This window comes from Castor canadensis, chromosome 8 (assembly GCF_047511655.1).
Source record: "Castor canadensis chromosome 8, mCasCan1.hap1v2, whole genome shotgun sequence".
Classification (NCBI taxonomy): Eukaryota; Metazoa; Chordata; class Mammalia; order Rodentia; family Castoridae; genus Castor; species Castor canadensis.
In genome coordinates this window covers 124,803,762-124,821,480 of record NC_133393.1, presented here as the reverse complement: position 1 = coordinate 124,821,480, position 17,719 = coordinate 124,803,762, and the positions used below count along the sequence as shown (strand labels likewise).

General features: G+C 37.6%; 1 protein-coding gene across 4 annotated transcripts in view; it reads left to right on the top strand.

Annotated features, from left to right (window-relative positions):
• Mgat4c (MGAT4 family member C) overlaps nt 1-17,719 on the top strand; it is a 799,502-nt gene that overhangs the window by 427,726 nt on the left and 354,057 nt on the right. For all 4 annotated transcript variants that reach the window (XM_074084072.1, XM_074084073.1, XM_074084069.1 and 1 more), the window contains one exon: nt 17,438-17,500. The gene's annotated coding sequence lies outside the window, so the exon portion shown is untranslated. The remainder of the gene's footprint in view (nt 1-17,437; nt 17,501-17,719) is intronic.

The window sequence follows — 17,719 nt, the reverse complement described above, 5'->3', positions numbered from 1 at the left end:
TGTTAGTACTTTTTCAAGAAGTGAGTATAACCCATTATGTTGCATACAGTATATGTGAATTATAGTTGTATGTCTGAAATAGTTTATGTTAAAGTTTTCAAAATAAAATGATCACATGAGAAAATGATGCATGAATAATAAACTATTTCCTCAGTGATCTCATCAGCATTCTCCTTAGGAGTATTTATAAAATGTACAGAAGCCCAAAAACACTTGAATCTATAAATTTCTACAAACTTAATGGAAGCAAGTCATAATTTTGATGGGCTAAATGTGCTATGTAATTAATACAATGGGCAACAGATTCTCCATGGAAATCTTGTGTTGGTCCTTTATGTCTCAGTCATCTCTCCTGCCCTTATATATGCACATACACACTAAGAAAAGTGAAAACTGTTTTCTTGCATAGTACTTAAAAGAAGTGATACTTTCTTCAACTAAGTTTGTTATATTTTAGGAATTTTTTAGCACATTTGTATAGTCTCTATTAAATATATAAGGTATAATCAATTGAAACCATATTTCTTGTAGTCCCCAGAGAGGAGTGATCTGGCCAAGAGATTCTTTATTGTCAGGTGGGAGAGGGAGAGAGCTGAGAGAGAGAGAGAAGGGCAGGGGCTTAAATACCCCTCATTGAGACTTGGAATGATCTGATTCATTAGGATCTTATGGTTCATGCTGATTGGAGGTTGGGGCAGAAGGGGAATTCAAGCTAGACTTGTAGGAACGTGATCCTGGGAAACAGAAACTTAAGGGTGCAGTAAGAACCAAAACCTATCGGTTCCATTGTTGCCAATATTCCTCCCCTTTTTGTTTGTTAAGGAAGTGGGGCATTGTGTTCGCTCTGGCTTCTTTGAGCTGGCAAGGGGCGGCATAGGGGAAGGGAGGGTTAGTTGGCAAACAATGTTGGGGTGGTGAGCCTCATGATGGTGTACACCCAGGCTCCAAAAATGAAAATATCTTCTTCCCTGAAGTTGATGAAGGTCCCTTGTAGCCATAGGTCATAAAGAGTCTCGAGCCAATCCTCCAACCTCCGCATGGTGGGTATCAGCTAACTATCCTCATGTAGGGAGTCAAGGAATTGTAGCAGGTGTCCTGTAAGGGGGTCTTGATGTTTATAACACAGTGTCCTGGTAGGGTACATTATAGGTGTCCTCTGGTTGTGCTATCAGGGGTTGGTATCATTGAAGAAGAAGCTGGTTAAAGGTTTGGTTAGAGATTTTGTTGACCTGGGTTTGTAGAAACTTTAACAGACAAGGTAGGAGGGTGCGAAAGGCAATCAGCATGAACATGAATATAGGTCCAAGGAGGGGTAAGAGCTAAGCAACAAGATCTGCTGGCAGGGTGTGTTGTATGGTGCAGGATCCTCAGGCTCTTGTGTCCTTGTGGGGACCCTCATAGCCGTCCTCTGGACAGTTTTGGAGAGGTTAGTATCCCTGGAGTTACAACTGGTTACATTTTTATTAGCAATAGCAGACATGTAGTATGATACAAGGGAGGAAGCTTAAGAATAGGAGAGCAAGAAACATAGGCATTAGGATGGGCATTGGCCAGGAGAACCACTGTGAAATGTTGTTCCCTAGACAATTTCAAGAGTCCTCCAATTCCCTTCTCCATTTTTCTAATTGTTTCTTGAGAGGTGCCACCATTGGGGGAACCCACTGAGCTTGACAGCAGTGGGTGTCATGAGAATGACCAGATGAGGGCTGGTCCATCAAAGTCCCAATGGACAGGGTAGAAGATCATTTTGGAGAACAAGATGCCCTGGTTTAACAGAACTTATTATAGAGTGGGGCAGGATCTGGCTTTCATGCTTTCTCAGAAGTTCCCTGAGAAAGCAGGTAGTCAGCCAGAGGAGCAGAGTCTGTTGGAGGCAAGTTTTCTAAGAGAAATGGGTGGCCATACATTATCTAAGACCCAAATAGGAATATTAGGAGGAGCATAAAAAGGTGTCTGTTCAGGGACTGCATACCTAGGGATCTAAATTCTGCAAAATCCTATAACTGCCAGGAAAGCTGTAAGCTGTCTTATGGTATGGGGGTTGGGAAACGGAAGATTGGGTTGATGCATTTATGACTCAGGGAGTGAGTCTGTTCCTTTAAGGTCACACCGAGGTAGGTGACCTGTGGGAGGCAGGGGCTGTCAGGATTTAAATGTAACACTCTTGGATAAAAGAGAGCTTTAGCTCATTATTTTACATAAATTGACACTTTTAACTTTTTAAATGTTTGTACCATATTTAGATAAAGTATAACATAACAATGTTACAAGGTGGTCATTTAAGACACATAAGCAAATATGTAAATGAACTCTGATTTAGTAGTACTTAAAGCTTGAAAAGATCAGCAGAAAACACAAATAATTTCTTAGATAAAATCTTTCTCTGCAATGCTTTTTGTAGATGTTACTCAGAGCAGAACAATATTAAGATAACCTTGTTATATCATAGAAATAGAGGATTTGATTTTAGTTTGACATGACCCTAAAAATCTTTTAGGCAACTCTTAGATTATATTCAACTTTAACTTTATCACACACCAAAGCTTTTATTATACACTTTTCAAACTTACTCAGACCTTCATACAACATACTAAACCCTTTGATGGTTTGTCCTTATCCTTCCTATTTGAAACAATCTTTGGGACAAACCCTTCTTTACAAAATCCCTTCTTATCCAGAAAACCATTCCCTTTTCCTTTAACTTCTCAAAAAATACATTTGTTACCTATCTGTATCATTTCCAGTTGCTTACTTTGTCACTTGTATTTTAAAATTAACTTTTATAAGAATTTTAAATTTATTATGGGGGCCAGAGCCACTAATTAGTAGCCTTTGTTGTCTTAAGGAATTTATGATAGACATAAGGCCTCATCGTCCCTCAGTCTTGAGGGGATATTGTTTTGGGTGTGGAAACTATGAGGGATTTTTGAGTTTTATTTGAATAGGGAGGGCTGTCCTTGCTCACCCTACACTCATCTCATCAGTCCACACTGTGGAATCTCTTTGTTCCTGAAGGAGGGGGAAGTAGAGATGGCTGCCTGGGGGGAGGAGAACTTGAGCTTTTAATTGAGATAGTAAATCCTGTCCCAGCAGAGACACAGGAGTTTTAGGTAGTAAATCCTGTCCCAGCAAGGACACTGGAGTTTAGGTACTATGAGGAAAGAGTGACAAAAGAGGAAGTCTCCCCAAGAGCAAGCCAGAGGACAGGTACACTAGTGCTCTAGGGGCTGGCCAGATTTGCCCTGAATGATAACTTTTGTCATTGGACTGAAGACCAGGAGAAAAAGGTAAAACAGAGAAATGGGCTCCACTATCTAGGAGGAAAATGACCTTTTGTTTTTCTCCCATTATGGCTCCTCAACATTAATGCCAAGAAGTGGAGTGTGGCCAGGAGGCTTGGACCCATCAATCCATAGGAAGAGACACCTCACCTTCCATCTTGTGACAGGGGCACTTAGACCTCTAGTGGTTACCCTTGCAGAGGGCAGGGTCCCAATTGGGGGTGGGACTGTCTCCCAGGCTGTCCCCCATTAAGCATTCTGTACAGGAGTTCCCCTCTTGTCCGCCATGGTAGCAAGTTCAGGATACAGGCCCCAGTCAGGTGGGGTCGTCTCTGAGAGCAGCAATGAGGCCATGGTGTATCTTATCTTTTTATCTCCTGTCAGTAAGGTCCCAGACATAGAGACAAAGCTATTAATATAGACATGGCTAGCTGTATTACTTGGCTCAATGACATTTTCCCTTCAGCCACAGTCTGAGTTTTTTACAAATATCTGGGGCTGACTGTTAGAAATTTATCTTTGAGGAGAACCTCTCTCACCTGTGACTCTGAGTCCACCATGGTATGCTTTCTGATAGTGTTCTTAAGATGCTGTAGAAAGGTAAGAGGATTTTTTTTTTAGGTTGTTGCTGTAAAGTAAAGTTATTTTACATTGACACCTGACACTCTGGAGAGCAAGTCTCTGAACTGTTCTGGGCCTCAGTTTCCTCACTTGAAGAATTAGGGATCTGGTCTAGGTTAAACTATGTTTTTCCACTATGAGATGGCTGAAGTAACATTAATGCCACCTATCTTCTTTACCATTTTTTTTTAGTAATACTGGGGAATTGAACCCAGGGCTTTGAACATGCTTGGCAGACATTCTCCTACTGAGCTACTTCCTCAGCCCCAAATATTATTATTATTATTATTTTTTTACTTTGGCTGTACTGGGCTTGAACTCAGGACTTTATGCTTGCAAAGTGGCACTGTACTGATTGAGCCATATAATCATTTCCAACCTGAGTGGCCTGGGCCAGAACCCATTGCTTTTCTAATGAGATAAGAGTCTGGTGTAGTAGAAGCATAATATCATTTCATGTCAGTTGAAAGGTTTGGATCACACAGATAAGGGCTTGAATGTATTTGTCTAGGCATCAGTACAGCTGTTTATATGTTTTTAAATTTCCCTTAGATCTGATAACTGGAAGGGGACATAAGATTTGCCCTCTTCTTACCATTACCTGTTGAAGAGGGAAGCACTCGTTAAGAGGTTCTGAGTATAAGAGTGGCTTAGAATGTAGAAATTTGTATAGGGGACCAAGTTTACTTTTTTACTTTCATAGAAAAGGTATAATTGGAGTATGATATTGTAATTTAAGGGACCCTGTGAAGGCCACTTATCTTGGTCACCCAAGGCATACTGAGGCTGACCTCAGTACAAAGCTTCCAACATCTACCAGCCAGAGGACTGGAAGATGCAGGTCCCATCTAGAAAGAACAAAACCTTAGGATCCTGTCTTTAGCTAACAGCAGGCAGCCTCTTTAATAAAGCCTACCTTTTTAACAAAGAAATCATTTGTAAAGTTAGAGAAGGGCATTCAGAGGGCATTTCAGGCCAATAACAGTACCATATGGGACAACTAGTATTAATATTTGGAGGGAAAAACTTATGTTGGGGCCAATGGTATAGAAAATTCCAATTGAGAAGTTTAGAGACCACAGTAATGTCTATTTTGTTATTTCTGGAACTATAACCTTGAGCTAACAATTGGCTTACAAGGGCTGCATCTGATGCCCCAAGGTGTGAGGTGAGGATAGGAGCAGGACTTGTGCAAGGCGCCACTCCCTCCACACACACCTGGGACAGATGTCCCTGACTACCTAAGCCTGATCCTGCAGCCTGTCGCCCCTTCCCCCTTCCTGTGAACTGTGCACACGTTTCATTCTAGGGGAAGTGGCAGCAGGCCACAACCATCACCACGTGTGACTGGTGACCTAGGATGTACTGGGTCCTCTGTATGGATTTTCTTAGCTATAGCAGGTGTTTTTCCTGTGTCCAGAAGCCAGCATCCTGTGCACAGGTGCGCCTGTTTGCTTTCCCTCCTCCCCTGTGGGGGAAGAGTTACAGCATGAGCATGGCAGCTGCATTTTTTTGTAAGCCCTTTTTGTAAAGCAACTGATTTAAAGTTACTTTAGACTGAGAAGCCTGGCAAACTATTTGGAATAGCTTAAGTCATAAGGTACCATGTTACAAGTTTTTCATGGGAGGCAGGGTCCCAGTAAGCCAAAGGAGGGTAAGGCAGACAGAGGCAGAAGACATGTGGTGAGACCATGGAGGAAGCAGAAAAGGTGTGCTGACATCTTAGGTAAGGGAGGGAAGGCAGAGCCTGGAAGCATGACACAAGCCTATGGGATTAGCCATCACCTGTGTCTCTAGGTTGCTCCCATTAACTGATACTGGCATGCTTTCTGCAAAATGAAACCTCCACTCTCTGGTCACTGTCTGAGGAACAAGGGACATTAGATGGGGGGTGGGGGTGAAAAGAACCAGTCATCAGTTGCCATAATCAAACAGGACTCCACAAATGTAGCATGAGGCATACCCGAATAAATCCAGGGCTTGGTCTCAGCCCACTTGAAGGGAGCATGAGCTCTCTCAGAGCTGGAACCACTTTGAGGCCAGAATTGGCAAGGAGTGGCTTGCTTAACTCCATGCCGGGGAAAGTTTTTCAAGAAGATAAGAGGAGATAGATATGGTAAGCAGTGAAAGAAGTCTGTTTACGTGGGGAAGGAGGAGGTTTGGGAGAGGAATCAGCTGATTTAGAAACTGGTTTACAGGCTAATAGAATCTGTGCAGGGGAACAGAAAGTACAGAGGGAGGATTTGAGGGCAAGAAGTACATGTTTTGGCTTGCAAGTGGTGCAGAGAGCTGGATTTAGACAGAGGTATGAAAAAGCTTGGACATAATGGACTCTATCCCCATTGTCCCAATCTCTTACAGTAGTTATATGTCCCATAAAAGGTTGGGACCTAAAGACCCGAAAATGGGCCAGTGACTTTGGTTGTCTAAAGGATAAGTGGACCAGATTTGAGTGCAAAGGTGGATCAAATTTTTTGGTTTTTATATCTGGTGTCAAACCCAAGGTGTCTAAATTATTGAGGAGGCATCTCAGTGGGGAGTCAGACGTCAAAGAGGAGGTGGCCCCCATGGAGGGAGCCAGTTGGAAGGATATGTGGAATCATGGGGCGTCCCCACACAGCTCAAATATCCTGAGAATGGTACAAGGTGCACGAGAAGCAGTTGTCACTGCGTTCAAGTGGCTTGTGGGCCCCCTGGGGCCTGGAGGCTGTGGGTCACCCAGTGCTGGGCTTTTCAGTGTGCAGTCTCTGAGACCGACATCAAAAATAGACTCAAGCCGGATGGAGGGAAGGGAAGCCCCTCTACCATCTGAGCCCAAAGATAGCCAAAAAAAGGGGAGATGTTTAAACCCCAGGGACACCAAAGGGAGAGACCACAAAGGGAGCCCAATAAGGGTATGTGGACTCACCAAAGGATGTCTAGTGTTGGATATGAATGAGGGTGATCAGAAGGATGAGTGCTGGCCAGTCACATCCTCAGAGTGGTCGTGGGCTGAGTCAGAATCCAGGTCCCACCAGGATTGGTGGGGAAACCCGATCTGAGTTACGGCACCAAAGTAGGCCCCAAAGTAACCACACAGAGAGGAGTGATCTGGCCAAGAGATTCTTTATTGCTGGGTGGCTGAGGGAGAGAGCTGAGAGAGAGAGAGAGAGAGAGAGAGAGAGGGAGGGGCAGGGGTTTAAATACCCCTCAGTTAGACTCGGCATGATCTGATTGGTTAGGATCTTATGGTTCATGCTGATTGGAGGTTGGGGCAGAAGGAGAATTCAAGCTAGACTTGAGGCAGGACTGTGATCCTGGGAAACAGAAACTTAAGGGTGCGGTAAGAACCAAAACCTTTCAGTGCCATTATTGCCAACATTTCTGACACACTAAAAAGAAACTGTAGAGAACAGAATTTAATTTTATTTAATTGTATTGTTGAACAATGTTTGGCAAAATTTTTTTTTTTTTTTTTACAGGAAGGGATTTTATTTGCTAACCTTTTATATAATATTGACTTTAGCTCTGAACACTGTGTAAAAGTAGACATTGCTTATAAGGACATTGTAGATATCAATAGGCTACCTGAAGCTTGCATGATTTGAAACAATGATTTCTGATGTAAGTTGGAGATCTTTGACAGTTCAGCATTAGTATATTTTATTTCCCACAAATTAATGATCCCTTTAATGATAGCAATGATTTCTGAATGATTCCAGCTGTATTCTCAAAGACATTAAACTAAAATGCTGTTATGTGGTGTGTATATGTATGGCCGGTCATGGTGGCAAAAATGTTAAAAGTGCTTTTTCCAGAGGTCAATTCATTTTTCTCTTTGCTGTAGGTATACCTTTATTCTTTGTATTAGCAAAACTGTCATAGAGTAAAGAAATAGTCTGCTTCTTCAGGGCCTTACCTAATCAATTGAAAGTATGTTCTCTTTGGACAGTCAAGACCCTGAAGGCAGGTTGAAAACAAGCACAAATATAAAAATGATTTCATTGCAAATTATACCTCATTCCTGATTCTTTGGACGTGACATCTTCCTTTCAAGTTTATTAATAGAGTTCAAACACTCAAGTTTTTGCTTCTTTTCATTTTTCACTATCTATTCAGTTTTCCTGAACAAATCTTCTTTGAAATTCAAATATCAGGCTACCATTTTTTTGGGGGGGTTACATTTCATAATCTGTAATCCTCACTTCCTTGTGGCAAGTAATTCTGTTGTCATTTAGAACTAGTAACCGAAGAATTCTGAAAAGAGGCAGGTAGTTCTGTGAACTACCAAACTTACACTGACTCAAGTCTTCCTAGTGTGGATTCATTGTTTGGTGTGAAAAGAATAAGCAAACAACATGCATTAACTTATACATAAAAATGCAGACATGAAAAAATGTCTAAAGAAAAAATGTCTCCCTAGTGCTTTGGATTGATTTCAGTAGTTCTTAATATCAAGGATTGACTGAATGAGACTTCATAAGAGTGAAGAAGAGAGTACTTGGGAGAGATAACAAAATGCCAATGTCTTATCCGATTGTTGATGGAGATGTACTAGAAAGTGGAAAGAGCACGAGACATTGTGTGGATTTGTTTTGTGTATATCTGCAATCCATAAGAGGTTTGTCTTTGACCTTGCCAAAACACATTATACAAATCTAAATATTTCAAGTGATAAATTCTGTTCTAATCTGGAATTTGCTCATTTAGAATTTGGAGACAGTAGGTCTGAAGGAGAACATGTATTAAAATTTTTTTGTGTGAAAACATATTTTCAAAGGTTTAGTAAAAAAAAGAAATAAATTAGTTTCATGATGCAGTGTGATAAAAAATTAATAGTTCTGAGATGGCAATAGCTTTACCTAATAGCTTTACCTAGATATTTCACATCTAGAAGGCATTCTAATAAGATTGTAAGCTTAAGTTAATGGGTCAGTGTCAAGAACAGCTGTTTATTTTGGACTGACTCAGCAAGTATAATATCTTTTTGACCTTTCTTCTTCCTATTTTCTGCTTCCTGAAACCAATAAAGTTTGTCTGGAACTTAAGTAGTAATATGTCAAAAACCTTAAAGGTAGAAGCCATCAGCTAAGAAAGGCAAAGCAGAAAGGAAACAGGTTCCTTTATATCCACTGGGCTGCTGAAACAGTCCTGGACCTCTTATTTTCATCTAACTTGAGTCATTTATTACTTACTGTTATTGTTATTATTATTATTAACCATTGTGTTATTTGCCTTTGGATCTCATCTAACAAACACATTATGAAGAAAACACAACTTTAATACATTTTGCTTGCAGCAACCTTTCTTTGATAATTCTAATCAATAGTTCTCATCGGCTGTTTCTTGTGAAACATTCAGTGTGAATATGACTTGCTGCCAAGTCACACATCATTTACTCATCAAATATTTATTGAGTTGGCATTGTGTGAGGTACTGGAGAAATACGACAATATAAAAACCAACAAGGCCTCTGCCCTTGTGGGAAATATGCCTGGCAATAATGTTATCAATAATCATAGAAACACACATAAAATAATAACTTTGACACTTGCTAGGAAGCCGAGAGACTATAGTGCCAGATTCTTTCTGCTCTAATTTGAATGGGTCCCCTTCAAAATTCAAATATTGGTAATGTGACTGTCTTAAGAGGTAGAGACTTTGAAAGGTAGATAGGAAGCTCTCTTGCCCTTCTATCTTTCACCATTGAAGACAGAACGTTCCTCGCCTCTACTTTCGTGGGTCATCTTGTCTTGGAGGTCACAAAATATCCTTGAAACAGTATTGCTTATTTAGACATGAAGGATGGTTAGGCTTGAATGAGACAAAGAGAAGATAAGAGGAAAAAAATATTGGGTGTGGTGGTATATGCCTATAATCACAGCTGCTCAGGGACAGAGATAGGATCACAGTTTGAAGCAAGTCTGGACTCTACCTCCAAAAACAAGCTTGGCATGGTGGCAGATTCCTGTAATCTGAGCTTCAGCGAGGTGGAAGTAGGAAGATTGCTGTCTGACACTGGTCTTCCCAAAAGCATGAGGCCTTATCTGCAAAACAAATGGAAAAACACAAAAGGACTGGGGACATTGTTCATGTGCTGCCTTGCTTGAGGCTTGTATTCTAATCTCCAGATTTAAAAAAAAAAAAGATGTAGATTGGTAGGAGATAAAAATAATAACAAAAATAGCACTTGCAGACCTATGACCAATATCTCAAATATTCTTAAAACATGTTTTATTATGGTGTAAGATATATGCAGAAAAGTTCACAGATCTTGGATGCAGTGAACTATCACAAAGTGAGTAGCTATATTTTATCACCAAGCCAATAAATAGAACATTGTTGAAAATCAGAGCAGATCTGTCTATAGTTACCTCATCACCACTCTTCTTTAAATTAATTAGTAATTTGATTTCTAACACCAAAACTTAATTTTGCTTATTTAAATTAGCATAAATGAATCTCTTTATTAATATATCCTCTGCCTATCTGACTAATCTGACATGCTGCTCCATCAGATGCATATGTCATTATTTATTAATGGACATTTTGATTCTCCTCAGTTTACTACAAATAGTGGTATCCTCTGTCACACATATCAGTGCATTGCTGGAGTATATACCTCTAAGTGAAAATAGGTAATTCATATATGAATTTTAATATGCTGCCCCAAAGTTCACCAAGGTAGTTGTATTAATTCACACTTTTTCAAGCAGTATATTTGAAACTTCAAATTCTCCACAGTTTTGCAAATCTTGGTATTGTCTGTTGTTAATTATAACCATTCTGTTGTTTGTACAGTTGTAGCTCACTGTGGTACTATGTGATCAAAGTGTGTTATAGACATGTGAAAATGTTGTAATGAAACTCATCTTTTTTACAATTAGCAAATGGTAGTAAAATTATTAAGACTTTTTAGAAGTCTTTGTTTTTCTTTCATTCTACTTTGTAGTACCACTTTTATTTTTTAAATTAAGTGCTCATGTGTGTTCATTTTTCAACTTCTTTCATTCCATTGATTTTTTTCTCCTTGTACCAATACTATATTGCTTTTATTAGTAATGTTATATTTTATTTTGATACACAGAAGAATAAGAATTCCAACTGAGTGTATCTTCAATAATCTTTTTTCCATTCTTGGAAAACAGTAATTCCATTGAAATTTCTAATGTAATTCTTTAATTCATACAAAAATGTCTTTTGTGGTTTTGTTTCAAAGTTGGATTAATTGATATAACATGTTAAGGAACATTGACATTTTCATAGTATTGATTTTGGTATGTCATTAAAATCAGCTATTCTGCTGTTACTTATATATACTTAAATTTTACTGGGTAATATTTTACAATTCTTTTTGTAGTAGTACAGCACATCATTGAAAGAAATGAATTCCTAGTCTTTTTTTATCCTTTGATGATATTTTAGTATAATTTCTAAAAACTTTCTTTTATAATTCCACTTATTTCTGCATTAAAGAAACAATACTGATTTTACATTGACCATGATATTTCATACATCAGTTATAAATTTTTCATACATTGTTTGGAATTCATACATATTATAACTATCCAAGTAATATCATTCCTATCTTTTTGTCTTCAATGGATGTCCACAAAAAATGTCAAGTAAGTTTAATGGTAGTAGTTATGTTTGTTTTGCTTTTTAGTAAATGCGTAGATTTGTGCAATCAGTAGCATAATTGAGTTTTAGAATACATGCATTGTGTCAAGCTTATTGATCAGACTGTTTTGTAAATGCCAAATGCCTTTAGTAAGTATGAGAAATTCCCTTTTATTCCTAGTTTGTTGAAAGTTTTTTTCAAAACATTTATCTGTGTCTGTTGAAATGGGTTTTGTCCTTTATTGTATTGTAATGTGCATTGCCTTAACTGAATTTAAAATGTTAAACAAAGTTTTCATTTCTAGACTAAATTCCAGTTATTAAGAGAGTGTAATCCTTTACATGTAAGATTTGATTTTGGTTTGCTAAATAACTTATGGAAAAGGTATTGCATCTAAATGAATTGAAATACTGCCCTGCCATTCCTTTTCTTGTCATATTTCTGCAGTCTCAGAATGACTTGGGAAGTGCTTGCTTCCACTATTTTCTTAGAAAATAGGTGAAGAATTTGGAGTATTACTAATATTTTTAATTTAATTTTTTTTCAGCACTGGGGTTTTTGAACTCAGGGCTTATGCCAACTAGTCAAGCATTGTATCACTTGAGCCACACCACCAAATATGGTTTATTTTTCAAATAGAGTCTAGCTTTTTGCCCCAGGCTGGCTTCAAACTGTGATCCTACTATAGCCTTTTCCTTAGGTGGGATCACATATGTGTGCCACCATACCTGGATTATTGGTTGAGGCAGAGTCTCACACCTGGGCTGACATGGAAACAAAATCCTATTATCACAGCCTCCTTAGTAGTTAGGATAGCAGGCATTAGCCATTGTAATTAATCTCTACTTTAAATATTTGATAGTAGTTATTCTGAAGCCACCTTAGTGACTGCTATATGTATAGAGGCAAGGAATAAGACAGAGATATTCTTAAAACTGGGAAATATCAATAAAAAAAACATTTTCCCTTAAAAATTTCCATGTATCTCCTAAAGCATATTATAAAATCAGATAGAAAGTAGAAGAAACATAAGAAAAAGGCTGATCATATAAAATTTGGAAGAAGATTAAACAGGAAAGAGAAATTGGTGAAATCTTGGTATGTTTGAGGCAAACTATTGTAGGAAGACTATCTGTGCATTTGTGTGTGTACATTATATGATAGAATATATTCACACAGAGCAAGGGAAATAGTTTGAAGTTTAGATTTTTCATATAAGTAATATACATATAAGTAATAGCATACTAGGAATACATTGGAATAATACTGATCCCATATCTATCTGGAACAGATAAACATATATTATTTTATACCTCTTTATTATAAGGTGTTTAGAAAATTGAGTGATTATATTTGACTGGGAGAGCAAGAACAAAAAGAACCAATGTGAATTTTCATTTAAGTGAACTATACTTAGTTTTCAAGGAGGCAAATGTCTTGCTTATTCTTTAAAGTACATCTGAAGCATCACTTTTCCTTTAAAGTCACTACGATTTCATTCTTTTAGAGCTTTTCACCTTTTTAAAATAGCTTCTTTTGCTCTTGTTAGAAGTTCTTGCTTGATTCTTTACTATCTCTTTACATGATAGTAGACTTCCTCAATCTTTGCATACTCTGTGAGCTATTTTATTTTAGAACTTTTTGCACAGGTGTTTAGTGCATAAACTCTGAAGCTTGGTGATCCTTTTTAAATCCATGGTCCTCCACTTGCTGTCACTTAGCAAATTGTTTTACCTCCATATACTTTAATTTTCCCATCTGTGAAATGACAACAACAACTTTATAGGGATGTTTTAGTACTAAATGACATAATATATCTAAGTTGCTTAAAGCATCATCTGACAAATGTGCCCAAATAAATATTGGCTATTTCTCTTGGTTGTTCTTGTGTTGTGTTTTAAAGATGACACCCACTCAACTGATCTGCTCCATTAAACGAAACTTCCTTATAAAGCATACTAATGGATTCTCACTCTCTTGTACAACAACATTTATTGTCCAAACCAAGGAACTTTTGTAAGTAAAAGGCTGTGTTATTGATAATTACACCCAAATAGCAGTTAAAAACTAGATATAGGTTTATCTTATTGTGGGCTATTTTATTATAAATTCAGCACTTCTGCACACACTGACTTAGTTATCAAAAATTTAGCTTCTATTGTTTGTTCTCAGAATACTATCATATCTTACTTCAATTATTATATCGTCTTTCCAAATTTTAAAGCATTTTTCTGTCATCACAGTGTAAGAGGCACTTAAAATGCCTTTTGCTAAAAAGCACTGACTCATTTTTTGGGCCTGCAAATGAATTAAAAACAGGAGAAGCATGGCATCTCTGCCTACATTTTGTATCTGTTTTTGCTCTAAGCTAATCTCTTTACAGTCACTTTGCAGCCACCTTAGATTCCAAAAGGGACAGAACTGATAACATCTTTATAACAAAGGGCTGAAACTTCCTAGACAGTCCACCCCTCCAAATGAAGACAATTACTTTAATGATTGTTAGGGTATGAGGCTGGCCACCTTCTGAGAGGACAAAGGACACTCGAGACAAAGGAAGTCACAAGGTGAGGTTTATTTTCTAGCTACCTAAGGTCTGAGCATCTGCCTGATGCAGCAGGTTTCAACAAGGACCCTGAGAGCAAGGTTTAAGCAGGTCTTATACTCTTTAAAGCATCAATCATCGTCACATAGGAGTTCCTCATGACCCTGCGGTCACATTTTCCTGATCTTGCCCACATCTTGGTGGTGGGGTAATATTATTTATTGGGAACTGGGGAAACACCAGAGGTTTACTTATCAGGTTACAAGGAATGCGTTCTCCCATAAATTAGGGGCTAGTAGTGGAATAGAAACCTAAGGTTTAGATAAGAACAGCAGGGGAGTCCTGTTTTGGAAAGTTTATTTACAAGTGGAGACAAAGAAAGGCAGGAATGGGTGCTTATCTCTGCATGGTGCCTTTTATCTCGGTCCCAAACTTTTGCATGGCTCTAATGGGCAATTCCTCACAGCTCTGGCCAAGGTTACAGCTTTTAATTGACAGTTTACCATGTTTTACAACCCTGTTTCAAGGCCATCTTCCTCTTCATGAGGTTACCCAAGGGTCATGCCAGTTATAGCTGATTTTTAGGCTAGGTGGGCTGCAAATTGAAGTACCCCAGCATGATGAAGGTGCACCCTGGAGCAGAAGTTATCATCTCATGATCCGGATTGCTCCCCTCAAGTGATGACAGTGATAACATCTTCTCTGGATCCCCTCTGGGAACCCTTGGACTGAGATGATGGCCAACCAGAACACACCTGTGACTGGGAATGTTTATGCACACCTTTGTCCCCTGCCTCCAGTTCTTTTGTCTATTTAAACCTATAGCTCATATCTGTACTCCAAAGATGACAGAGTGCTTACTATGCCTTTTCCCAAGGCATGTCTCAAGCCATGTAATAAATCTTCTTTCTCTGCCTTCACCATTCTTCTTTATTTGGCATTTAGGAGCAGGTGGCAGGACCTGGCATATGGAACCTCAATATTTTGGGCCTTGGGTCTAAAACTCCAGTTTCAAAAGTGCTATTTCAAAAATGTTTTCAAATATAAAATTGATAATGTATCTCCATTTTAAAAATACTTCAGTGATTTCTTTTTAAGTACTTCACAAAGCTTTCAGGCCCTGGGATACAGTATATTCTTTATCATCACAATCATCATAGTTTTTTTTCTGTATTTTTTCATCATTATTAGCATCATCACCATAACTCATTTTCTAAGTACTCAAGACTTGTTTTGAATATTTTATGCAAGATTGCCCTTTTAGTCCTCACAAAACCTCATGAGGTATTTCTATTACCCCCATTTTAAGAAATGGAGAAATAGAGATCAGATGACTTGCCTAATACCACACAACTTGTAAGAGGTAGAGTCAAATTTTGAAGCCCGACATTCTGTGGCCAGAACCCTTGGCGTCGATCATTAAGTCGCACTGTCTCCTCTAAGAATGTGCTGGTTAAAGAAAAATGAAAAAGTATTTTATTCAAGGAGTCTTTCCTTGTCTCCTTCCAGTTACATTTCAGCCTCATTTCCTGCTACTCCTCCCCACCTCTCTGCTTGAAACACAGCTATTTTGATCTCTTTTTTTCTTCACACTGCAATGCTCATCTTGCCTAGCAGGCTTTCACATGTACTGGACCTTCATCCTGGAACATTTTTCTTATTCTCATTCATGTTTGGATGATACCATTAAATGACAGCTTCAACCATTCTGAATCCATCATACTTTTCATCATCGGCACTACTTTATTAGATGCCTGCCTTTGGTTCTCTCAGCCATGGTATTGGAAACACTCTATTTTAAATGGTAATTTATTTGTATTTACCTTCCACTAGATCATGGGTACTAAGAAAATAAATGCAGTGTCAGCCTTGTACACCACAAAATTACCAGTACTTGCTAATACATAATAGAAACCTGAGAATGTAAAAGAAAAAAATTCATTCAGGGCTAAACAGGCAAAGAAGACTTCATTGAAGATTAATTACTAAAAGGAGAGATACTGAGTTAACTGCTGAAACACTAGATGGAAAGATTTTAAAGAGCCCAGGTGAACTATTCAAGGAAAAGGACCTTAGTGGGGAGATTGCTCCATGTAGTTAGCCAGCTGTACTCATTTATTCATTTATATATAATCCCATTTACCTAAATCGAGCTCCTACTTTCTTATAGAGACTGGGAAGTAGGGACACTATCTTTCTTGATTACATTTTCTGGAAAAAGACACTTCTGGGTTGCATAACTGGCAAAATACAGGAAGAGGATTTACACCACAAAGAGGCAGATAAATAATTTAAATTGTGAGCTTTCTAAAGTAAGTGTAAGGAAATCAGAGACCTACAGTCAGGAAGAAAGTTGCCTGAAGTTCATCTAGCAAAAAGAAGGGAATATTAATTGCATCTTGAACAAATCTAATTGATAAATTAATGACTGGTTAACCAGAAAATTTGAACACTTGATTATATAGCATAGAAGTCTTGACATATAATAATCAAGGAACTATTATATGATTTTGTGTTTACGTAATTTAAACTTTGAACAATAAACATGTGACAATTAGCTTCTTAAATATTTAGACTAATTGTCTTGATTACATTTTTACGTTTTTCTAAAAAAGTAAAAAACAAATAACATTGTTATCATGGAGTGATTCACAAGTATAGTTTAACATTTTAATTGAGCATTTTCGTTATATTTACTAACGCTTCCAAGAATTTACTAATGACTTTGATGTGCATTGTAAATAAAATTATTCAATATAAGCATAGTAGTTAAATGTAGCAGAAATAGTCATTTTTATTGCCTGATAACTGAAGTTCTTGCTTATTTTAAGTGGTGTTTAATATTGTCTAAATTATTATGGCTATAAATGAAATATATCTGATTAAATCTGTGTAATTTCAAACAAGGTAAGTTCCAGTGGGTATGGTATTGTTAATATTTTAAAGGTATTTCTGCTTTTATTTTTTCCACATTTAGAATCCTGTGAATCACATCATAGGTAGGACAAGAGCTGATTTCACTGAATTGATCATATTGTATATTTTTTAATTTATATGGCTTGTATTTTCCTATTTCTAGTATCACCAAATCTCTCCCAAATGCAGATGTCTCACCACTTTGCATATTTGTATAGCTTAATTACATATCTGAATTTCATTAAGTGACCATAGCTTTACATGAATTTCTACAGTAGTGAGTTCATGCTAAAATTTTGCAAAGAATTGGTAGGAGGAAGAGGGCAAACATCATCTGCATTTGAAAGGACCAAATTTACAAATCAGTACTCTTTAATGCAATTTTCCCCTTGACTAGTTGAAAGTTTATTTGCATGCATTTTTAATGACAGTGGAATGAGAAACTAACAGTTTTGTTACTTTGATTTAACACAGATTCACCAAGAAAATACAATTCTCATTTTGCTTGAGAAGGGATATCTCTTCAGAACCTAAAACGTGAGTCCTATTGATCTGTGTTATTAAATTCTATACTGTTGAATAACTGACCTACTGATATGACATTTATTAAGATATATAAAGAGATAGTCTTGATCAAGTGAAACTGTAGACAAAGAATGCAGAATGTAAAAATTTATGTCTTTTTTATTATTTTATTTAAAAGAAGTCTAGCAATTAATAAATGTTTAACTGAAGAGGATAATGCATTTGTATTAT